We start from the raw sequence: 27,155 nt of genomic DNA on the forward strand, positions 1-27,155 counted from the left end.
TACAAATTCACGTAACCAACCACAGTATATTATACTAGTACATTCATATAATGGAAAGATCATGAGATTTGGAGTCAGAAAAACAACAAAAATAGCTAGCATTCCATATGATGCTTTAATGTTTTGCAAAATGCTTTTTAAAATATGATTTTATGTTCAAAACAACTCTGGAAAATAAATGTTACTGACACCTCCATTTTTAGGATGAGGAATTTGAGGCAAACAGAGGTTAAGGAACTTACTAAGGGTCACACAGTTAGTTAGCAAGTTTATGAAGCAGGTTTTGTATTCAGTTATCCCTTACTCTAATTACAATTCTGTATCCATTGTGAAACTTAGGCTGACCAAAGACCTAGATTCAAAGCCTAGCTCCTCCATTTACCTTCAGTGAGACCTTGAACAAATTCCATAGCCTCTCTGAGCCTATTTCTTCTTAAAAATAAGGGAATTGAATTAGATGACTTCAGTGGTTTCATACAGCTCAAAGTCTATGGTCCTATGATATTATGACCCATCTGTATATTCTGATGGCATCTCAAAATGCTGTAAGTCCAAAATTAATTTATTTCTCTCCCCAAACTTATTCCCTCTCTCATATTTTTATTGTTAATTCTCGCTGTCCTAGGCGCTAAGGGTATTATAATTTATATTTTATTCTTCCATCTCTCTTAGCTCCTCTGTCCCATTTCAAAGACTACTTCCAAAGGCTATGTCACATATCTTGCTTTTTATATATTCCTACTACTATGATGCTGCACATTAGAACAATGTTTAACAGTATTTCATTTCTTTTCTAACTGGTGATGATCTAATTGCTCTTTACACCTCACATCTTATCCCTTTTACTCTGCTTTTTATACACATCTGTTAGAATCATCATCCTAATGTATCTCAATGATATTTCTCCATTCCTCAAAACTATTCAATGATTCAAAATTGTCTATTGATTAAAATCAATTATACTTTAGCTTGATCTCTTACTTTTTTATTATATGCTCATTCTATTCTATCTTGGACCTGGAACTTACACTCTCAAGTAACTTCAACTTCCAGCATGAATCCAAGGCAACTCTCATTTTACTTTTTTCTCTTGTCCATAGTTCTCCCCAGAAGTAAGTTATAAGATGAATGGTAAATTTTCATGGGAAGAAATGCCAGAAGAAGGAAGTTGTAGGATGGGACCATGTAGTTGATTGGACAAAGAAGAAAATTGACAGTATTACGTAGAGCTATAAGTTTGGAAGATCTATAGTGAGCTCACATGTTTCAATAATTATTCACTATTAATGTGAAATAAATAGTTTTGTTTAGTTAATATACTATTTCAATATATTAACATAAAAGTTAAGTATATCAGAAATTATTTTTAGAGAATACAAATTTTTCATTCAAAGCTACATTTCTCTTAATAATGGACTAACAGATAAATTGATTTTTCTCCATGATAGATGAAGTATAAAAGTATAAAGAGTTATCATGAAAACTAATCAGAAGGAAATAAAGAGAATGGTTCACACCAGAGAAATATCTCTCTTCTGACAGACTTTTGAAATGAATAAATTCAGTTTATTCATCTCCTTTAAAACTATTTCCTCCTTTTTTTATCATTTTAAGAATCAGTGTTTCCCCTTTGTGAGAAGCTTTATACACTGTGTTTGTAAAGCCTGGAATTTTCATCTCATATTTCCTGAAAGATGTGCTTTGCTTTGGGGAATGGGCTATTGATTGAATTCTTTTTCTTAGGAATCACTAAAAATTCAGTCTTTATTAGACCATATTTGCATTAGAGTCCCTAGGCAATAGTCAGACCTAATTTTGAACTAAAGTAGAAAGGTATACAACCTTTACCAAAGCCATCAGAGGAGGAATGATTTTATTACTTACCTGTCAGAGAATGACCTTCAAACTTAATCACGTAGGTTTCCAAAGTCCATCTTTTTTTTGTTTAGATTTTTTTTACAAGGCAAATCGGGTTTAAATTGGCTTGCCCAAGACCACACAGCTAGGTAATCTTCTTAAGTGTCCTGAGACCGGATTTGAACCCAGGTACTCCTGACTCCAAGGCCGGTACTTTATCCACTACGCCACCCAGCCGCCCCTCCAATGTCCATCTTGCAAACTTTTTAATTCTCCTAGACCTGTCATAATGAATGCTTTAATAATGTATTTAATACAGTAATACAGTAATCATTCACATTAATGTACTATGTGAAGTTTTTTCTGATTCTCCTCAGCTGCCACTGTCACCCCCCCCAACCTTATCTTGCATTGGTCTTAGATATATATTTTGCTTGTTCTTTTTATATGTATATTTTGTTTCCATCAATAGAATGTAAATATCCTTAAAGCAAATACAGTTTTATTTTTCTTTGTATTTCCACTGAAGGACACAGTTTACAACATATAGTTGGTGTTTAATAAATATTTTCTATCTGTTTATTCTAAAGTTAAAATGAACAAAGCTTAAGTTGGCATTTTAGAAGAAACTCTGGGCGTGTACTCAGGAGGCTTGGTTTAAATTCAGTGATCTGACACTAGTGAAATGGGCAAAGTGCTTTAACTATTTAGGCATCAGTTTTTTTTTTTTTAATCTTATAAAAATGAGGACTTAAATTACTCCCACTTACCTATTTTTCAGGGTTCATTAGTAGGAAACTACTGAACAGGAAACTGTTCAAAAATGTCATGACAAATTGAGATCTAGTGATTGAGACTGAAAATCTTCCAGTGCTCTCATTGTCTCTGTCTTTGATTTCTTCTGTAACTAACCTCAAGAAAGCTACCTAGATTTCTTAAGTTATAAACTATTTCTTTACATATTACCTGCTCAATCGGGATTTCTTTCTTGATTAGATAATTCACTCAAAATAGTGGTTCTCTCTATCTCTTGTTTATTTATAAATTGTTCACCTATTCAAACAGATGAAGGAACACACTATCTGAATCCAATAAAAGAACTGATAAATAGAAGTATACATAGAATAGTTTTATACATAGAAACATACATACATAAATACATATATAGACCTAGATAAACATATACACATGCACAAATTTGTTTCTAATGACAGTCATCTCTAGGATGATGGAGAGAATGGAAGAAAAAAGGGGGGAAAAGGAAATTAATTGATTACTGTATTCTATATTTAAAAGCTATAGCTAATTATACATAATAGACTTTCAATTCTTATACAATCATCTTTTCTTCTATTCTACTATCTTATGGAAATGCTTGCTTTATTTCTCAAGTTCAGAATGAAATAAATGAAATTTCAAAATTGTGATTCTGTTACAATGAGATAAATGATTATTTGACTGATGTGAAATGTCTTTGAACTGATATGTTCCTTCAAAACAATGAAACAATTATAAGACCAATAACTATAAAATAGATCTAATAATAACACATTTTATTCTACTCTCCCAACATTATTGTGAGGGATCAGTGAGGGACCAAGCTTCAACTCCTTTCAGTGTGAAATCATATCAGAGTGAGAAAGAAACAAAGAAGTCATCAAGTCCAAGTCCTACCCAAAGGAAAATTTTAATGCAATTTCTCTCTCCACTCCCGTCCCCCACTCCCATATAAAATTTGGACATTTTTCTATCTCAGTTCTACCTAAATCTCATTTATTTTCTATTTTAAACATTTTGGAGTATAACTAAGTTAATTTTCTTTGGTTGTGAGACTATGTTTTCTATTTTCTTGAAGTTCAAGGGGAAAATGATATAGTTTTGCATATGGCACAATGTGAATCAATAAAACCTGTTCATAGAGTCCTGCGAGATTTGGGTTAGTCTTTTGACTTTTTTTTCCCAGTGACTCACTTAATTACCTCCTGGATGTCAGAAAATTTTCTGTACCTAGAATTATCCATCATAACTATGGTCACTCTTATTAATTATGCACATATGGGTTATATATGATACCATCAGATTTTCTTTTGTCTCATCTAGTCAAGATTCTGGTCACAAAGAAAGGAGAAAATGATGTAAGTGTGAATTGTGCTAAATATATATGTGATTGTATTTCAAAGAATTCCAAAAACTATTTTACTATTTAAACTTTATGTCTCCTATAAACAAATATTAGCAAGAATTTGTTATAATGGAAAGGCATTGTGATGTAGTCCCTTCAGTGGTGGACTTGAGAGGTCAAGAAAGTATCATTTCTAACACTTAACTAGGAAGAAAATCATATAAATTTTCTAAATTTCAGTTACTTTAATATTACATATATTGCCTATTGCAAGGAATTTGTGGTTTCAAATGGAATAACATAAATAAAATATTTTGCAAACTCAAAAATACTATTTAGATAGCAGTTGTTAATATTGCAATTAACATAGGTTACCCAAAAGACAATGAAGGGATTGTGATGAGCTGTGTTATATTTATAAACTGTCTCTCTCTCTCTCTCTCTATATATATATGTTATATAAACATGTATATTATTATATATACATATGTGATAAAAATTACATAAGGGGAGTGCATTAAGGATCAAAGATATTTATGGCCTGAAAAGGACAGGAGGCAGACTAGTCATGTGTTAAGAACAAAGAGTAGCCAAAGTATTACCCATATGTTTCTCTGATATCAAAATGTCGAGATAATTTGAAGAATTCCTCTAGAATATTGAGTTGCCCTTTTTTTAAATAAAGAGTTTTAGCTGTTTTTGTTTGCTTTTTGTTTTCTTATTTTCTAAAATTTTATTTATTTGAGGCAATGATGTTGTGGCATGCCCAAGGTCACACAATTGGGCAATTCTTAAGTGTCTGAGATCAGATTTGAACTCAGGTCCCCATGACTCCAGGACCAGTCTCTACCCACTGCACCACCAAGCTGCCCCTATTTTTTTGTTTGTTTGTTTTTTGAGACTAGGTTCAGGCTACAATTTGTGGTTGTACAAATCATTATAATCATGTTCAATCCTTTGTGACCCCATTTGAATTTTTCTTGGGAAAGGTCCTAGAGTAGTTTGCATTTCCCTCTGCAGAAAATCCAGTGGATCCATTTTGTCAGACAATAAGAGGATAAGGGACTTGTCCTGAGTCACACACTTGAGAAATATACAAGGCTGGATTTGAATGTAAGCTTTCTTAACTCCGGGTCCAGCCCTCTATGTACTGATCCACTGACTACAGGCTAGAAGTATAGTAGCCCCATTCTCCTACAAACTGGTATGGGATCCTTAATCAGCTACATTTTGAGGTTAATTTAACCTTCCTTAGACGAATTCATGTACCTTTTTTCCTTCAGGCTCATCATACCAATGTCAAAAATAATGCAGACAAGTGATTGGCATAGCCCACCAAATCTCAAAACCCCTGAGCTCAGGAGGTCTGCCAATCTTAGCCTCTCAATTAAGTGATATTCTGATACACAACACTACACCTGATGAGTAGAAACCCTTTGGTACATTTACAATGGGTCATAGGCAAGAGTTACTGAAAATAAAGCAGCATGGATAGGTTGTAATCCAAATTGTTTGAAGCAGTGTCCTGATACATGAGATCATGAACTACTGAAGTATTTAGGTAATATATCAATTAAAGTTGGTCAAAGATATACATATTTCTTTATAGCTAATGGAATGAGTATTTCAGATATCCTGTGTTTTGTAAACGGTATCTTAATTCTCAAAATGATTTTTAAAAAAAAATTCTAGCCCCCTTAAAGAATTTTAAATGAAAATGTACCAAGTCAGATCTACCATTGCTTTCTTTCAAACATCCAGTTTCTTAAAATCCTCCAGTAATTTAAACCTTAAAGAAAAGGACACAATTGAAGAAAATGCTACAATAAAGCATATGGCACTCTGAGATAACACATGGCTCAGAGCAAACAGATCTGAGCAATATGTTATCTCACATTTCCAGGGTGTTTTTGGAAGGATTAGAAGATGGAAACTCTCTCCCAGTTGTCTTTTACTACCCCATCCCCCCCACAGAAAGATTCAAAGTCAACTAATAAAAAGGAGGGCAATATGAAAATGGGTGTTAAATTGATTATTTTGCCTTACATGTAAAGAAAACTACCATGATTGTGTCAAAAGAAAGACTGGATAAAAGAAAAACTTTTGAATGGAAAGGCATACATTGAAAACTGGATATTTTCTGTCAAAAATGACCAGAAATATAATTGATATGAGGCAATACAATCAGTGGGGGGAAAAAGAAATGACATATTTATGTGTAAGCTTAGACTTTTGCCCTAGGTCATTTGATTCTCAATTAATTCCTCTTCCTATTATACCATGATATATCTTAACTTAACAAATTCTGTTTAATGATGACATGCAATTAGTTCAGAGCTCAGTAATTGCAGAGACATATTTTTTACTGCTAATGGCATAGTTTCGTATAATATAAAACAAGTAGTCACAATCTTATGGGAGGCAGGGTGAAATGATGAAACAAGAATAGATTTGAAGTCAAAGGAAAAAATTTGAATGTTCTTTCTGTTAGGGAAGAATAAAAGAATTTAAGGAAACTACTATGTTCTAGACCCTGTGCTAATCCCATTACAAATATTATCTTATCCTAAAAAACAAATATTAAAAATTGTTTTGACATGCAATTGTGAAGAAGAAAATGTTACCTTTTAAAAAAGAGCCACTGAACTAGTCTAACTCATACTTAGATAAGGGAAAAAAAATTCTCCTTCTTCTCCCTCCCCACTCCACCATAGCTACATAGCAAACAAAGGGTCATCTAACCTTTTTTTTGGAGGGGGGGAGACCTTCAGTGAGGTAGAATCCATTGCTTCCATTTCATTTTTGACTCTATTTTTTAGACATTTCTCAATCCTAAATTTATTATTTCTTTTCAACTTCTACCCACTCACTGCTCCTTCTTCTGTACTCTGGAGTTATTTAATCCCTGTTTCATATGGCAGCCCTTTAAATAAATATATGAAGACACCACCTTATTCATTACAAGTGTCCAGTCCCCTTCTGTCAACTGATCCTCAAATTAGAATGATAGAGCATTAGAGATCATTTATATTGTACCTGGTTAGCAGTAGGTATTGTTTTAAGTGCTTGTTGCTTAATCAAATAATTCAACTTTTTCATCTTCTAGTTGAAGAAATTGAGGTCCCAAGATAAGTGATTTTATACTCACAGTCACATACACACTCACACATACACATACACACACACACACACACTCACACACACACAACCACACATACACAAATGAAAGATGTAGGATCAAAATACAATTCTTTGTACTCCCATTTTAGGATAACTTCTGCTTTGTACTTTCTATTTAATAAGTATGTTAAGATTTTCAGTGCTAAAGTCATGGCTATGATCTGAAGCATTTAGTTTCCCTTTACCATATTAAATGATGAGAGTTCCACCATTAAATATTTTAAAAGTCTTCCCTATACTCCCTCCTCAATTATACCTTGATCTTATTCTTCCAGAAGAAGTGATGGCCTGATAACCAGTCACAGAATTCAGCTGTAATTCTATCTCTGCATCTGGTAGGATAAAGGCATATGAGCTGGTAATGAATCAAAGATAATGCATCACAAGAGAATTCTCAATTAGAAGTAAAGTTATGTTACTAGGGAGGAAATACATGCTATCTAATCCTCCTGGTCCACTTCCTATTTCTAACTTTTTTTTCTATTTCATTTATTGACCCATGTTCCTAATTTGTCAAGTTAGGTGTTCCTCTGTTCAAGTGCAAGCTAGGTAATTCAGTGGAGAGAGTGCCAGATCTGGAGTCAGGAAGATTCATTTTTCTGAGTCTCTGGCTGTGACCCTGGTCAAGTCGTCTAACCCTATTTGCCTTGATTTTCTCAACTGTAAAATGAGCTGGAGATGGAAATGGCAAACTACTCTAATCTCTGTCAAGAAAACATCAAATGGCATCATGAAAAGCTGAACATGACTGAAAAAATAATTTACAAAGAATAACAATAGTATTTTATTTTTGTTCCTTGGTCCTTTACATTCTTTCCTTTGGCAAACTTGTTCATTCCTTTTGTTTCAATTAAGATTCCTGCAGATGATGCCACATCCAATCTTGGTAGGTTTCTCTAAGATCTAGTCCCACATCACTGATTACTTATATCTTGGTCTTCTGACAACTACTGCTGAATTCTCTCTAGGACATAACAGAAATGCTTTTACTCCATTTTTGTTTTTATTAATTGTTTATTTCAGTGACAGTGTCACTTTGCTAGATTGTTATAGTGGCTGACTGGAATTGGAGTCAGGGAGATCTGGTTTCAAATCTCATCTTTTATGATATTGGTTTGATGCTCTTAGTCAGGTCACTTGATTTCTCATGGTACAATGGGCAACTCCCCCCCCCCACTCCCACCCAAGTCTCCTCTACTAAATCAGAGACCTTTGGGAGGTGGTTCCCTATGAGTCACTTCGCTTAATATAACCAGGTCATAATGCATGCTTAAGAGATATGCTGTGGCTACCAAAGACAAAAAAATCATCATACTTTTTGAATATTATTTTGTGAATCACTTTTGGCTCCTCACAACTTTGATGAAATGCCTAATAGTCCCTTCTTCCCAAGCCGTTTAAGGAAGAGTTAAATGAAAGAATTTTAGAAATTATGTTTATCTAGTCTAATTCTCTTATTTTCCAGATGGGGAGTGGGTTATGTTTTAAAAGCATATTGGTAAGTCAGCTGTTCAAAAATAATGTATATTCCCATAGAAAGAGTATAAATGATGTTAAATTTTCTAGTTCAAGACACCAAAGCCTATATAATGAGCACCATATTCAAAATAAAGCAAACATTTATTCTTGTTTTGACATCCAATTAAGCTACCTCAAAAATTAGAGCTGTTACATGACATGCCTGGGACTGCACAGCTACTTACTAAAAGCTATAGACCTGGGATATGAAATTTAGTGTGCCTTCTGTTACACCCAGCTCTCCAATCCCTAGACTTAACTTCCAAATGAAGGTGTTGTGTTTTTTCACACGAACAGCTGCAATACCCTTCTTACAGTTGCATATATTTAGTAAACCACAATCTGGGAAACAGCTCAAAATAAAGTTATTAAATAATCATAAATTTTTCTGTCCATCCAAGCCAAAAACATGAATGATAATTTTTTCCTACATTACAGTACCCTAAATTTTTTTACTAAGAACATAGGAAAGTATCTGTTCATGAGAAAATATTTATTGATTTCTTACTCTGTGTTTAACATTGCTGGCCATAGTATTGTCATTAATACAAAAGAATTATAAGATAGTCCCTGCCACCAGGGAGTCTTCAATGTATCTGTGGACATAAAATAGGAAACAGTAAAATCACAATGCTAAAATAAATACCTTAAGCTCTCTAAATGTATTTTAATACAAGTTGTTTGGGGAAAAATGCCTATTCCCATGCAATGGTGCTAGTTCCCAAGTATGGAAACTCTCTCTCTTATGCAGGTTGGTACCTTCTCTGCCATCTTTGAGATTAAGGGATTGTGTCAAGTTTACACAGTCAGTATGGGTCAGAGATTGGTACTAAACCCAGTTCTTCCAAGCAACCAGATAATCTTTCTATACATTATACTATTGCTTTTCTTTTTTTTTTTAAATTATTTATTTATTTTTGAATTTCATAATTTTCCCCTAATCTCACTTCCCTCCACCCCACTCCCCATAGAAGGCAGTCTGTCAGTCTTTATGTTGTTTCCATGCTTTTCACTGATCTAAGTTGATTGTGTTGAGAGAGAAATCATATCCTTAAGAAAAAAAATAAAATATAAGGGATAGAAAAATTACATAATTAGATAATTTTTTTAAAAAAATTAAAGGTAAGGGGAGGCTAAGTGGCATAGTGGATAAAGCACCGGCCTTGGAGTCAGGAGTACCTGGTTTCAAATCCAGTCTCAGACATTTAATAATTACCTAGCTGTGGACAAGCCACTTAATCCCATTTGCATTGCAAAAACATAAAAAAAAAAATTAAAGGTAGTAGTCTTTGGTCTTTGTTCAATCTCCACAATTCTTTCTCTGGAAACAGATGATATTCTCCATCACAGTTACTCCAAAATTGTCTCTGATTGCTGCACTGATTGAATAAATAAGTTCATTAAGATTTGATCATCAACCCCATGATGCTGTTATGGTGTACAATGTTCTTCTGGTTCTACTCATCTCGCTCAGTATCAGTTCAAGCATATCCTTCCAAGCTTCTCTGAATTCCCATCCCTCCGGGTTTCTAAAAGAACACTAGTGTTCCATATCATACATATACCATACTTTGTTCAACCATTCCCCAATTGATGGACATTGATTCAGTTTCCAATTCCAATTCTTTGCCACCACACACAGAGCTACTATGAATATTTTTGTACAAATGATGTTTTTACCCTTTCTCATGATCTGTTCAGAGTATAGACCCAGTAGTGGTATTGCTGGATCAAAGGGTATGCACATTTTTATTGACCTTTAGGCATATTCCAAATTGCTCTCCAGAAAGGTGGATCAGTTAACAGCTCCACCAACAATTTATTAGTGTCCCATATTTCCCACATCCCTTCCAACATGGATCATTGTCCTTTCTGATCATATTGGCCAGTTTGAGATGTGTGAGGTGATATCTCAGAGATGCTTTAATTTGCGTTTCTCTCGTAAGTAATGATTTAGAGCAATTTTTCATATGACTATGGATTGCTTTGATTTCCTCATCTGCAAATTGCCCCTGCATATCCTTTGACCATTTGTCAGTTGGGGAATGGTTTGGTGTTTTTTTTTTTTTTTTTATAAATTTGACTCAGTTCTCTCTATATATTTTAGAAATGAGTCTTTTGTCAGAAATACTAGTTGTAAAAATTGTTTCTCAATTTACTTCATTTCTTTTGACCTTGTTTACAGTGGTTTTATCTGTGCAAAAACTTTTTGATTTAATTTTTTTTAATTTTGATTACTCAAAATCATCTAGTTTGTTTTTAATGATATTCTTCATCTCTTCCTTGGTCACAAACTGCTTCCTTTTCCATAGATCTGACAGGTAAACTATTTCTTGATCTCCTAGTTTGCTTATAGAATTGTCTTTTATGTCTAAATCCTGTATCCATTTTGATCTTATCTTGGTATAGGGTGTGAGGTGTTGGTCTAATCCAAGGTTCTGCCATACTAACTTCCAATTTTTCTATACTGTTGTCTTTCTTATTAAATTTCTTAATAATATTAATAAATATAACTAACATAACAATATTACAATGAATTAATTTACCAATATTCCCTCCAAAGTTTTAGATTATGTTTAATCCATACATACACATCCTGTGAAATTCTTGTCTGTACCTTCCAATAAATAAGCCATAATGGATTCACTCAAGATTTTGGGAATCTTCATTCCTTTGTAATGGATTTTTCAAGGATACCCTTGGAACACATATGTTTTGCATTAGTTATATATCACTCTCAAAATATGACCAGCTCATATTCTGATTTGTTGTAGTCTGCTCACAATCTTGCACTTCTCTATTGTTCTCTGAGTAAAACTCATTTATAAATTCTTGGCAAATTAGACTGATCAAGGACTGGAAGTTAGCATCATGAGTGAGTTTTGAAATTTAAAAAATGGTCTTTTTCCCCCCCCTAGAAAAAAGTTTGGCATAATTAAGGTATCACTAATTTCCCAAAGGCAATTCAGACCACTTCCTATCTCCTATTTAATTCTGGACCCAACTTGCTACTTTAGGGTGTCTGTACAAAATAAAGTTATTGATGAATGAGCTCCACAGATAATATTTTTAACTCCATATAAAAATCTGTACAATCTGCATTTTCATTCATTTGATTTTTCCTTTCTGGATGTTTAGGCCCTTCTTTTGAGTGTTATCAATTTGGTCCAGGAAGCTCTGCAAAAATCTAGAGCTAGGAAAAACCAGTTCAGAAAGGCATGTCTGGAAGATGTTACCATCTACATGGAAAAACCTTTCAATTTGAATTCTGTGCTGGTTTTCCTCCATGATAATGACAAACACTGTTGTAGAGCATGCATCCCTTTGTCTTATGTTTTGCCTCGAATGAATGATCCTGAGAGTTGCTGAACAAGGCTACTTTTGTTGTTATGGTATCAAGAGGTCTTGCATAATTTTGATGTATGCATGGGAGTTTTCCTATTGTACAAGAGAAGTGAGGTTTTAAAAATGAAAAGAAATATTGTCCAATGACCTCAGTAAGCAGTCATCCTGAGCAGTTTTAAGTGAGAGACTATAAAGGTAATAGCAAATAGAAGAAACACGGAAAAATCTGTAAAGATTTTCATAACAAACTCTTTTCATTAACATTTGAGGAGACACTACATTTACAACCTAACATCACAGTTCCATGTGAACTAATAGAGAAAGTGTAAAGGACATGAGAGTAAAACAAAGGTACAAAAGACTTGGAAACATTGGAACTTATTGATTATCCACCACCCTCTCCACCCCACCAAAAAAAAGTTGACTGAGATTTGGAGCTGGAAGGGAGCTCAGAAATAACTAAGTCAAATCCCTCTTTTGTTACTGTTTTTTGGGGTTTTTTTTAACAGTTAAGAAGGTTTAATTGACTTGTCTATGATGACAGAGCTAAGTGCATAAGAGAACTTTTGAAACCAGATTTTCCCAACTGCAAGTCCATTGCCTTATACCCTACACTAACTATATAAATCTTTATATATTTTAATGAGATGATAACCATTAAAATGTATATGTATAGATAGTATTCTTTTTTGACCACATTTTTTTAACTGAATTTTTTTTTCCACTTACATGCAATGATAGTTTTTACATTCATCCATTTGCAAATTTTGGAATTCTACACTTTTCTGCCACCTTCCCTTCTCCGTCCCCCCTCCCCATGGCAGTAAACAGTCTGGTATAATTTATATATATATATATATATATATATATATATATATACATTCATGTTTAACATATTTACATATAAGTCATATTATGAAAAAGGAATTAGAACTAAAAGAAAAGGGGAAAAACATAAGAAAGAAAGGAAAAACTTAAAAAAGTTTTTTATAAAAAAGTGAACATGAAAGAGAATATTCTTGATGAAGGTATTATTATGCATCAAGCATGCTTTTGCAGCTGATATTCCATAGTGCATTATATCTTTACCATCACAAAAATAACTCAAAGATATAGAGAATAAAAGATTCTACTGTTTATTATTTTTATTTTCAAATTAATTGATTTTTGAAAGCATTTTATACCAAGACTTTTTACCCATAACCCTCTTTAACATTTATCATTTTTCTATTTTTGTTATCTTTGCAAATTTGGTAAGGATGAAGTAGAATCTAAGAATTATTTTTATTTGAATTTTCTTATAATGAATGAAACGCAAGTCTCAAAGTACAATGATTATAATGTTTTCCTCATTAATATAGATTGGTATCCCAGCCTGTGTGAAAGTTGAGGCAGATTTTCTGAGTACTGGTGAGAACAAAAGAGAAGAGAAGAGAACTCCAATCTCTTCAGTCCCTTCAAGCTTTCATTATTTTTTTTTTTGGATTCTGTAGTCCCTCTACTACTTCTAGCTTCTGTCTTCCAGTTTTTTTTTGAGATCTTGCCAAACTCACTTTTCCCTAACTCTTGGAAGAAGCTCACATGAGGAGAGCTGACTGTGTCCATCATGTTTCTATCCCCACCTTGCTATACTAGAGATTTTGGAAAAGATCTGTAAAGATTTTCATAAGAAACTCTTTTCATTAACATCTGAGGGGACACTACATTTACAACCTAACATCACAGTTCCATGTGAACTAATAGAGAAAGTTTAAAGGACACTAGAGAAAAACAAAGGTACAAAAGACTTGGAAACATTGCAACTTACTGATTACCCACCACTCTATCCACCCCACCAAAAAAAAAGATATATATATATATATACCGATATTTGGTGGGAAGGGTGTCAAGCCCTAGATATAAAGTTTGGGGTCCTCCTTTCTCCTCAATAATGAACAAAAGTCAGAAGTTAGAATGAACCTGAAAATCACATTCTCCTCACTAATAATATTTATGGGAATAGATAAGATTTTAGCTTTGTGAAGAAAGAATAGTGGTCATTGTTTGGACCTAACTTTCTCTTCCTGGCAGAAAATAGTCTCCCTTGGAAAAGGGTAGTGTGAGAAGAGGCTAGAATCATCTTTTCTTTGAGCCACACAATGACACCAACAAGCAATTTATGGAAAATATCTTTCTTGCATTAATGATTTAGAGCTTTATTAAAAATGTTGTTCTTAATAGCTCGAATTTTTTCCTTGGATCACTGTTCATATTTTTTGTATTTATTCTTTGTTGATTTTTAGACCTGACTTGTTGAGTTTTTTTCTGTCATGTCAGGCTCTCTTGTGACCCCATTTGGAGGTTCTTGGCAAAGATTCTGGAGTGGTTTGTATTTCCTTCTCCAGTTTATTTTCTAGATGAGAAACTAAGACAAGCAAGGGCAGGACTTGTCCAGGTCACATAGTTAAGAAGCATCTGAGATTTGAACTCAAAAAGATAAGTCTTCAAGATTTTAGGCCCTTTTCTATCCAATGCACCAACTTAGTTGCCCTTCAGATATTGTGTTAGATATTGTGGAGTTCTTTATATAAATTATCTGACTTAAGCATTGCTTTATCCTCCTGAAGGACTTGCTGCAGTATTAGAGTTCCCTTTCATCAAAAAGAAACTCAGAGATATTGTGACTGATCCCAAACCATAAAACTAGTAACTAATGGAACTGGTCTTTGTACCAAAACTTCCTGACTCCTAGTCAATCATGATTTATGCTTAGGAGTTTCCTTATCATCATAAATCCGGATTGTGTACTCCCTCTTATTTACTTACATATAATGTAGATGAAATAGTATCAGTCTTGGTCCTTAACCTGGAGTCCTGAACACCCTGATTTCTTTGCAACAAGTGACATAAATTAAGCTATAGGCACCTGGGTTGCACAGTTGGAGTAAAGTTGCAATAATTGCAATAAAGACTGACTAGTCATAGCTTTGGGCAGGCAGCAAGCATCTGAGGTGAAATGGGGTGCATATTAAGCCAGGCAGCTGACATCAGCAGTACTCACATTCAGGAAGACAAATTTCAAGGCTGTCTGGGAAAGTAGGTCATGTTATAGAAAGCTCAAATATAGAGATTTTGGTTTATTAGGACAGGAAGACTTCAGGCAGTGGCAAGTCAGCTCGCAGGAGGAAAATATCATTATGACAAAATCTTCTCTCTATTTGATGGAACTTGCTGGTATTTAAAATGGCCTCACCTATTTGTTTTTATCTTGCTTTATCAGGAGTTGTGGGTTCCTCAGTACCCTTGGCTCCACCAAAGGGAAACAAGTATAGAGGAGGATGGTGTTTTCTTGTCTGTTTAGGGAGTCTGGCTCTATTTGTTAGTATACAATGATTCATCCTCTGGTGGTCCAATCTCTTATGGGTTAGTGTTCCATGGCTTATGACTAAGTCTCCTGCTGCTATTCTCTTTTGAGCTGTGAATTATCACCCGAAATTAAACTTCCCTGAGCTTCAAGCCTCATTAAAATCTGAGCTACAAACATCAATGGCTTTAAAGAGAGAAAGGAGAGGTCAAGATCTGAGACTTGGTGTTGATTAGAGGTCACCATGATTGAATAACTTCCATGCAAGTATTTCAAGAAGGCGCTGGAACAAGGAGGTGAGGAAGAAAAAGAATAGTAATACCTTTATCTGCTATAATGAAGAAAGGAGGATTTCAGATTCAGGGCTTAGATTGGCTCTCAACATTTCTTCCAAAATGACTCTGATGCCTGATGGTCATATTGTGAGAAACGGGATTTGCTTGGGAAGAGGGATAGGTAGCAATGGTCATTCTTAAATAAAGGTCTTTTTATATCAGATTCTGCATAAAGGAGGAATGTTATGCAAACATAACCACATTTTGAAAACAGAATGATGGAGAAATAAAAGATTTTTAGGTATATGCACATGTATTTGTATGTATAAATATTAAAAAGGAACATTCAAAGTATTATAAATATGAATCTGTTAATATATACAAATATATATATCATAAATTTTGGTGTCAGATCTTTCATGTATATACATTTTATTGTCTATTTTATCTATAGATACATAGGTATTTATGGGTATTCCTTTAGATAAAAAATTAACACCGGAATAGATGATTATCTATATGACTATAGATAATATCAGATACTAGTATTTATAAGTCATTAGAATTTTACCTTTGCTTAAGATTAAATTTATTTTCTCTCTAAATTTCTAAATTTAAAAGAATTTATACATGACTTTATTACTTGAGGACTCATGTCGTGATATTGTTGGTTAAGGTATTCTGTCCATGAACACTGCTCTCAATCCTTATACAGTTTGATAAATGATTTTTTTGAGGCTAAAATATCTATTTCAAAACCAGCCAATCTAGTGATGAACTTCCCTAGAGTGATACTCAGATGATAAACTTTTTTTTTTTATTTCTGGCCCATACTCAGAGTCTTTCCTGCTGAGTAGAATCTGTCAGTGGATTTTTGAGTGATAAAATCTTCCAGGAACTTGGGGATACTTATAAATCACAATAAAACATTAACAGTAGGACTTCAGCAGAAGGGTATAAGGGGGAAAGAGAATAGAGCAGAAGACGACATCTAGTTTATGAGTCTATATAAGAATTATAAATATAAAAAATGTTCTCTCAGTCTTATAAGATAAATCTGTGTTCCTAAGGTTTTTCCCTTTTACACATTGGTGAAAGATAGCATTTAGAGTCAAAGAAAGAGAAAAGAAAAGAAAAGCTTCCTGCATTAAATTTTCCAATGTCCTCATGACTTAAACTCTAAGTCTACAAACCTATCAATAATCTGATGTATATTTTTAATTTTATCTTTTAAAGTTGATTTTATGTAGAAAAAAACATTCATGCTTTCTAGAATAAAACTGTCAACTCTACCTAAGAGAAAGTGGTAAATACATGAATCCTGTAATAACTAAAATTTTTACTTAAGACAGAGATGATTTAAAATATTCGATGCAAGAAGGTCACTGAGGGCATTAAAAAAGACAGCAAAAAATATGTATCTGCATATTTTCCTACAATAATTTAAAAATATAATGTGCTTTGTCAAAAGTGGGAAGAGGACATTTAGTAGTGAGAATTTGAATACCCAGGGCCTAATTGTGTCAAATAAATTAAGAAGCAACCATGTTATAATCAATAATGATGTCTGGAAGAAACTTTGTTTTCAGAGTAGGAGCCTGATGAAAGTTTTATGCATTTTCTGACATCTTATTCTTATCAAATTTTAGTCATATACATCTAAGAATGGATTGTTTGCTTGTAGCAAATAATTCTCAAACGAAATAAGGGAGTCATTTCTTCTTGATTACTTTTCACATACTTTTTCCATGGGAGACTGACTTGAAAATTATTCCATGGTTGCTTAGTGATCTGTTAGTTATGCTACAGTGTGAAATTCAGGGAGGCATATGGAGAGAAGCAACTGCTGAGCACAGAGTAATTTACTCTTTTCTGCTAACTCAGTTTATGACATTTAGGAAGTGTTTTAATATCTGTTTTCAAATTTCCCTAATAATAATAAGAGGGAGTAAATGGTGATAATTTATTTTCTATTTAAACAAAAAAATTCCAATAACAACAACAGACTGAAAGAAAAGAATATAAAACTGATAGCTCATTCAGGTTAAGTTACAGATGATTGATAAGTCAAAAAACACTTATTAAACTCCTACTATGTTTCAAGTACTTTGGACAGTGGCAAAGATATGGAAAACCTATTGATCACCATTAGACCCTGGGTTGTAACAGTGTTACTTTTGATCTAAGTCCTGGTTCCATCAGTTACTAGTCTTGTTCTGTTGAAAAAGTCAAAATTCTTGGGAACCATTTCATCATCTATAAATAGAGGTAATATTTGTGCTTCTTATCAGTCAGTAAATGAACATTTATTTAATACCAACTATGTGACTATATTCTTGGAACTGTGTTAATTTGAAAGACAAAAGACAGTCACTTCCCTCAAGGAATTTGCACTCTTTTTGGGGTGACAATATGAAAATGTACAAATAAGCTGTGTACAGGATAAATAGGAAATAATAAGTGGATAGAAGATGCTGGAATAAAGATACTTTGGGAAAGATTTCTTAATAGAAGGCAAGATTTTATGTGAAAATCAGGAGGCAGAGGCAAGAAGGAAGAACATTTCATGCAATAAAATTAGCCAGCAAAAAAAAATCATGGATTTTGGAGTTGTAGTGTTTTACATGAGCAACAGTAAAGTTCACTGGATCACAGAATTCATAGGGGTGAGTAAGGTTTAAGAAGAAAGGAGAAGAAAGAAAGGATCCAATTATTATTATTATTAAAAGACAAACAGAGGATATTCTATCTGATCATGAAGGCAATAAGGGTTCTACTGGAGTTGAGTAAGGTGGTAAAATGCTTGAACACATATGCTAGGAAAATTACTTTGGTGATTGATTAGAGGATAAGTTTGAGTAGGTGGAGATTTGTGACAACCTTAGGCTATTGCAATTGTCTAGATATCAAGAGATAAGGAGCTGATCCAGGAGTGATGGTAATATTTAAGAAGTAAATGGAGTGTTTTTCAAGAGATGTTGAAAAGGTAAAATTTACAGGTCTTGACAATAGATTGAATATGTGGAACAGGGGCAAAGAGAATAGAGCAGAAGATGACATCTAGTTTATGAGTCTGGGGATTGGAGAATGATGTGAAAAAGTTTTCAAACCTTTTTCCTAATGTAGGAGTCATTTGAAACTTATTCTGTTTGCCCTATATTGTTAATTTGACCAAAACTTAAAACAAATGATGGTAGAGTAATTTGAGAACTCTCTTCATTATGAATTCAGGGAGTCAATAGGTAGCCAAAAGTATCTCACAGTCACTGTACACATACCAACCAAATGGATGACACTGATTTAAAGTGAGAATCTAGCTCAAATATCATCTCCTATATTAAATACTTTCCTAATTATACATCAATAATTCAAAATTATATTTTTGTATGATTTCCATTTGGTCTTATGAACTGTTTTTTTACTTCCTTATATCTCCCTCCTCCCTAAATTACTTGTTATTCAAACATGCCCAACTCTTTTTAACCCCATAGATCATGTCAACCCTGTCCATGGAATTTTCTTGGCAAGGATATTAGAGTGGCTTGTCATTTCCTTCTCTAGTGGATTAAAACAAACAGAGATTGAATGACTTGCCCAAATAGTTAATGACTTGACAACAAACAAGTATCTAAGGCCAAATTTGATTTAAGTTCTTCCTGATTCCAGACCTGGAGCTCTATTCACTGAGCCCCTTGACTGCTTCCTATATTTATTAGATTTTTGCAAGGCAGTGGGGTTAAGTGGCTTGCCCAAGGCCACACAGCTAGGTAATTGTTAAGTGTCTGAGGCCGGATTTGAACTCAGGTACTCCTGACTCCAGGGCCGGTGCTCTATCCACTGCACCACCTAGCCTCCCCTGCTCATTATATGTTGTAAAGTTGTCAGAATGCTTTTGCAACTGTATGGATGGCACAGACAGAATTATATGAAGTGTCTGCTCTATTAAAATAAAGTTTATGTTATGTAAATAGATCAGTCAAGCTACAAAAGGGAAAAGAGGTTCTCATATAGTATATGTTTTTCTATCAATTTTAAGGGAAGTGGTGCATAAATTCACCTCTCCCTCTTCAAATTACTTTCATCATCGCCAAATTCTGGCAACTACTTTATAGTATCTTGTGCCATCACATATTTTCTTACTAAGGCTTATATTTTTCTGTTTCTTTTTTTTTAAGATCTCTTTCTCTCTTCCTTTTGGAGCTTAATAGTTGCTATGGCAACTGTGATGCCACTCATGTATAAGGTCTAAAGGAGCTGCTTAAACTCAAATCATACAATGACTTGAAATTTGAAAATTCTATTGGGAAAACCATAAGTATTTTATGGTGATCACTTCAATGTTATTTGTGGCCAAAACTCTATCTAAGAATATTTTAAAATAGAACTTGGATTCTCATCCAATGTTTTGTATACTCTATGGATTCTCCTTTCCTCATAGAATGTTACTATTGAATTTATATATGTATTTATTCATTCTAAGAAGTGTCTGAGTAACTATCTACTAACATGATACTACCAGCATAATACTACTAGTCTAGCAACCATATCATAAAAAAGAATTTATTTTAGTTTAAAATGGCTTGTTTTTGATGGAGTCATGCTGGTTCTATGTGATAATTGCTCCTTTTCTAGGTGTTCATGACACACACCTTTAATGATACTCTAGAATTTTGAAAAGGATTTTATATGATTTTAGCATTCAGATATGCTAATTCTTCTAACACTATTTTCTCATTTAGATGGTAAGAGAATAAAGAAGAATCAATGGAGGGGGAGGGGAAAAGGGAGAGAGAAGGGGAAGGAGCAGAAGGAGGAGGAAGAAGAAGAAGAGGAAGAAGGAGGAGGAAGGAGAGAGAAAGAGAGAGAGAGAGAGAGAGAGAGAGAGAGAGAGAGAGAGAGAGAGAGAGAGAGAGAGGTGTCATAGAAGTCAAAATAAAAGTGTTTCGAAGTAAAGGGATGAAAAATCCTTAAAAGTGCATAAATATCAGAAGATGAATTTGACCAGATCCAGATTTGGCCATTAAGAGGTCACTAATGATGTTTTGAAAGAATAAAGTAATGAGTTTTTTAGAAAGTTGGGAAATGTGTAAGCAGTGAAAAAGGTGAGGCAAGAAATGTATAATATTCTTTCTGGAATTTGAGCAGTGAATGTGAGTAAGAGATTGGATGATAGCCTGAAAGAGTAGCCGATTTAGAGAAAGATATTATTTTTAAGGTAAGGGAGATATATCCATGTCATAATGTCAGTTGATATGTGTGTGTGTGTGTGTGTGTGTGTGTGTGTGTGTGTGTGTATTGTTTGCTTGAAATGAAATAGCATACTGGAGTCATGTCTGACTCTTTCTGTGACACTGTGTAAACATCTGCTTTCCCCAGATTATCTAAAGTATGTCATTATACCATTAAAAATTGGAATGTACAAAAGATAATATTGACAACTTTTAGTCTTTTGTACTTCTATTGAAATTTGTGTTTTTAAAATATTTAATCACATTTATTTGCATGGGATTTGAGTTAAAATATATATTAGCTGACCTTTATATAGCAATTTAAAATTTGCAAAGCTTTTTACATGAGTTATCTCATGTGATCCTCACAACAATCCTGGAAGGTAGGTCTTATAATTGATTCCCTTTTATAGATGAAGAAACTGAGGCTGATAGAGGTTAAATGGCTTGCTCAGGGTGACATAGTTAAAAAGTATCTGAGACAATATATATGAACTCAGGTCATATTGACTCCAAACTTAACATATATGGACAACTCTCTAAATTTCTCCTTGAATGACAATATTTTCTTTGGCTTGCTCCATAATGGTTAATCACATTTAGTCTATTTCTTATTTATCCTCTTCTACTCCATCCTGTATTAATAACTAAGAAACATAGCAATCTCTTATGCTCAAAGAAGATTTCTTTTCTTCCTTTCCATATGTTGTTGCTGCTAAATCATTTTGTCTTATCCAACTCTTTGTGACCCCATTTAGCGTTTTCTTGGCAAAGATAATGGAGTAGTTTGCCATTTCCTATCATTCTACAGGTGAAGAAAATGAGGTAAACAATGTTAAGTGACTTTCCCAGGATCACACAGCTAGGGAGTGTCTGAAACTGGATTTGAACTCAGTTCTTCCTAACTCTGGGTGCAGTGTTCTACCCACTGAGCAACCTAGCTTCCTCTGATTAGCTGGTACACCAACCTCATGACATTCTCCATAAATTCAATCAGTAACTAAATCTCACAATTTCTACCTTCACAACGTTTTTCATTTGAGGCCACCTAGCTGCTCCCCTTACCATCCATCACATTTATTTCTCCCGAGTGGGAGCTTTAAACTCTTCCACAGGTTGATCAGCTTTTGGAACTAGACCTCCTCAGCATGGAGCATCCTCACTTCCCTTCCATAAATTTCATTAGTTGTCTTTCCTCATAGAACATAAACTCTTTGAGAGTAGTTACTATATTCATTGTATCTGTTTTCCTTCCCTGCCTGGCACATAATAATTACTGAATAAATGCTTTATCATTATATTTTCTGTGGGAAGAAATTGTTATTACTATATGCATCAAATCCCAGAATGTTGGCTAGTGACTAATTGACTAGTAGAAATCCAGAAGTATCTGTTTGTGGCCATCCATATGTGTCATGACTGTGATGAATTTGGTTTTGCCACTCCTCATGTAGACCACAGGCTTATTTAGTTGTCTGTAGCATTAGAACTAACTTATCCCTGTAAGTCATTTGCCAGAAGTCAGCTAGCAAGTGGCAGAGCTGGGAACAGTAATCTTGGCTCTCATCCCTATTGCTTTAATCAAATCCTCTTGGACAAATACTGAAGCTTCAGTGTTGTATTGTGCGTCATTCAGAGAGCCTTTAGATCAGCTGCTGAAGCATCTTTGGGATAATGTAGGTGTCTGTTATCAACTCTGCTCTTCATTTCAGTATGAAAATTACTACAACTAATTATCTTCTGAAAGGTGAATACCACCCAGGAGGAGCTAAATAAGATCAAGGATAATGCCATGTTTCCCTTGTTAGCTGCTATTTACATAAAACTTGTTGCAGAATGCAATCAGGACTAGTATAGTACATTTGAGTATCAATGGCATGAAATCAGGGAGTTTGGGGACAAGTTGTCATTAAGAGTATGTTATCCCCTTTGGAAGAAATTATTCAATTTAGCAGTAAATGAATCAGCATGTTGGTGTAAATGGATGGTAAATAAGATCCTAAATTCTTGGGAAATTGAATACTCATGGATTTTATTCTTGTTCAAATGCTTTGACAGTCATCTTGAAGCATCAGAATATTACATTTCTTCATTTGTCCATGTCTTTACACCAGGAGCCTGCCATCCAAATGTGAAAAACAGGTTCTAAAGCAGATGTGAGGAAGCTCCTTTCCAAAAGTTTGACTTCCTCCAAAAGTCTATAAACCACAAAGTCATGACTTCCTGCCTCAGAGACTTTTTTATGAAAAAAAAATGATCATAGGTTATTTTTTTTTTGTTGTGGATTGCTTAAAATTTTTATTTTTTTTGAAAAGTGCAATAGGTTTGTAGGCAGAGTAATACATAAAACAGCTATGGAAATAACCACTAGCTCTCTGGCCTGGGACTGAAACAAAATAGGGTAAGCTTAATGAAAATCAGACAGTGAGCTTAATAGAAATTTAAAAGATTCTGCCTTTACTTGCCGGAACTGTTTTGTTTATTTTCCATGGGAATTGAGCATTTGTGGGAGAATAATTAGATTTGTACTGCCTCTTAGTTTGTCTTCCTGGCTTCAAACTCTTCCCATTTCATTCCACTTTATATGCATCACTGCTTTGCTCAAAAACCTTCAAAGGCTGGGCCACAGTGCCAACAGGAAAAACCACAAACGCCTCAGCCTGGAATTCCTCCTACTGCTACACAGTCAAATCCCTATTCCTTTAACTTTATCTCTCATCCTGCTTGAAACCTCCAGCCAGAGTAGTCTACCTGTTATTTCCTGCACACACTTACTATGTTCTGTACTATTATTAGTCTCCTACTTTATTTCCACTTATTATTAATCTATTAATTATTATTACTTATTATTAATCTATTAATCAGTCAAGAATGAGACTAAATCTCACCTTCTCCATGAAGTCTTCCAAAATTTAATATCTGTTGTGATTCTATCACTTTTACCTTTGAGAATTTGGGCATGTAGCTTAAGATTTTTGTCAAAGTTATTTAGTCATTTCAGTATATCCAGTTCTTGATGACATCATTTGTGATTTTCTTGGTACACATCGTACTGCTTTGGCATTTTCTTCTCCAGTTCATTTTAGAAATGAGGAAAAAAGAATTAAGTGACTTGTCAAGAGTCACACAATTAATAAGTATCTGAGGCTAGATTTGAACCCAGTTCTTCCTGACTCCAGACCCATTGTGTCACCTAGTTACCCTATAATTTAAGGTACCTGAACCTAAATTTCTTCATTTATAAAATGAAAGGGCTCTTTTTCCTTATTACCCTGCCTAGATGTTAGATATATGATCAACATGATCTGTCCCTGCGTTAACTATATTCATCATATATTGAACATAAACTATCATCATTAGCCTATGCTATATTGTGGCCATAACTGCATTTTTAAAAATTATTTAGTTCCTATTCCTTCAACTAGAGTTTAAGGGGAGAATATTTTTAATACAATTCTCCTTGAATCAGCACTCAGAGAGGAAATAATAGTATAGTCTATTTTGATAAAAGTTTAACAGAGGAAAAAACAGAAATGATATTATAGTAGGAATACCACCTTCCCAGAAGAAAAGATGGATGCTTAGTTCAAGTTGCCACTCACAATACATAAAGTTGTAGAAATATGTGGGATTTCAACTACCTAAACATCTTCTGGAGTTCTTCCTTAAGTAAATTTTGAACAGATAAAATATTTTAGATTGACCTGATCATAATTTCATTCTCCATAAGCTATAGGAAACAACAAGAAGAAATAATCTTCTGGTTTTACTTGTAAATATATGAATTATAGAGCACTAGAGATCAATGAATTCATTATTATAGAACTTGTTTCATATATATATATGTATATGTATATACATACATATATATATATATATATATATATATATATATATATATATGGGAAAATCAACCATAGTTTGATTTACACACTAGATTTTTTTAAGCATTGAATTCATGTCAGGAAATACCTTTCTCATAATCAAACTCAGAAACATTGCAATAGTCTGTTTTGAGTGTTGGTGGGTTTCTTTTCTTTAGAGTTCAATCAGAAGTTAGATAATCATTTGTTAGGTATGATGTAATGAAGATTATTTTTGTATATGGCTTGAACTAACTGATTGGCAAGATCCCTTCCAACTTTCAAATTCTGTGACTTTTTAATTTTTAAAAATTCAGAGAAAACAGAAATCCTATAGTTGAAGAGTTTATAGGGGAAGTCATCCCTAAAAAGAGATGATGTTCTTGGAAGCTTTTTTTAAATTTGTTATTTAAGTTGTTTAAGTATAAAAATCAAAAATAATACCTTATTATTAGATGGTCAGATTCTGTATTTCCAGGATTGAATTTTAATTCTTTTCTGTAAGTTTGTTGCCAGTAATTTCTATATTAAATTGGAATTAACCTTTTACTTTCTTAATGTAAGAAAGAAGAAAGGAAAGAAGGAAAGAAAAAAGAAAGAGACTATGCTCTCAAGAACAGTATTATGATAATAACAGTAATAATTATGATGAGGATAATTACTCCTATGGGAAAGTGAAGAAATAACTGTTTAAAGAGACCACTGTTGTCTACAAAGCAAAGACTGGCTAACTCATATTTGAAAAATATACATATAGTTAACTTAAAAATAGAGAGTAAAAGTTTAGCATTTTAAAAACAATTATGATAATGTAAAGTGATGATAACTAGCAAAAACTTGCAGTGGATTTTAAGAACATATATTTCTATCATTGGAGGGGGCAAGTTTACAAAAAAAAAGAGGATAGACCTACTCAGTGAAGAGAGAGGAATACTAATGAATGATAATAACTGAAGTTAGTGTTTTTGTATTGAGGAATATGGGAAGTTAGTGATGATTTTTAAGGTAATTAAAAATCCAAGACAAGTAAAGAGACTTTGAGGTATTTAACTTTTCTCTAATGATTTCAAGTTACCAGGTCTAAAAGAACTGACTGCCAAGTTAGTGATATTTGAACAATTCCAGAGAAAAGAAAGAGTAACAAAAGATTAGAGAGAAGTTATTTTACTGATTATCAAAAATGGAAAATCATAAGTGAGAGCTTGAATATACATAATACAATTTTAGAAAATATTTTAAAGTAATAGATTATGATAATTTAGAAAGAGGAAACAAAGATCAGAAAATAGTAAGGTCTCATTCTAACTTGATTTTTAGAAGAAAACTATAGTTAGGATTTATCTGAATATCAGCAAATTATTTGACACCATTTCACACAATATCATTGTGGACAAAATGAAGAGATTGTGAACTAGATAATAGTATAAATAAACCAAGTGAAAGCTAGCTGAATGCTCATACTCAAAGAGAAATCATTAATGGATCTATGTTAAATTGGTGAACAGTCTCTAGCACAATGCCTTTGACTTTGTGTTCTGCAAGATTTTCTCCTTTCTTGACTCATATAAAGACATGGATGGCATTTATCAAATTTGAAGATATCTGATGCTTGAAGTTATAGTTAAAATGCTGAATGACAGAATCAGCATCCAAAAAATCTCTCATTAGCCTAGAATTATATTTTGTGTCTAATAAGAAGATCTTAAATTGGAAAAAAATGAAAAGTCCTACAGTAGAGTTTTTAAAAAGCAACTTTATAAGCATAAGATGTGAAAGTGGTTCAATAATGATTCAAGTGGAGATAATCCCTTTTTAGTATATTCCAAACTCAATATGATTAGTAAAGTAACATGACATCTCCCTAAACCTATATTGTCAGTCAGAATTAACAGAAGCACACTGTACAGAAGAAATGAAATGATACACTTCTGAACTCTGACCTGATCCAGCTACATGAATAATACTAATTTCAACTTTGAGTAGGAAATTATCAAGCCAAAGTGTGTCCAAAAGAAAGTGATCAAATTGGTGGGAAACTAGCAACCATTACATATGAGGATATTTTTTTTTTAATGAAAATGGTGTTGCACATTTTGGTAAAAAAAAAGATTTAGAGAAGCTATGATAGCCATTATAAGGTATTTGATGGGCTTCTATAAGGAAGAGGAATTCAATTTGACCTCAAAGAGTAGTAGATCATTGCAAAGTAAGATCAATTTTTGCTCAATATAAAGGAAATAATGAATATGGGAATGTAAAAAATACAGTTGGAGCATTTTATTCCTTATTGGAGTAGAAAGCTTCCCTAACAGTTCCAAAGAATGAGGAAGAACAATGCCTCTAAATAACAACAGAAGAATCATGGCTAATTATTCAGAATTAATGTTTGATATTACATAATTTGCTTATTTCCTCTTTGCTCTG

At 33.4% G+C, this 27,155-nt stretch overlaps 1 protein-coding gene across 7 annotated transcripts in view; it reads left to right on the forward strand.

Annotated features, from left to right (window-relative positions):
• Positions 1-27,155, forward strand: part of RGS7 (regulator of G protein signaling 7) — a 667,263-nt gene that overhangs the window by 364,121 nt on the left and 275,987 nt on the right. The gene's annotated exons all lie outside the window — the stretch shown is intronic.

Source organism: Macrotis lagotis, chromosome 2 (genome assembly GCF_037893015.1).
Source record: "Macrotis lagotis isolate mMagLag1 chromosome 2, bilby.v1.9.chrom.fasta, whole genome shotgun sequence".
NCBI lineage: Eukaryota > Metazoa > Chordata > Mammalia > Peramelemorphia > Peramelidae > Macrotis > Macrotis lagotis.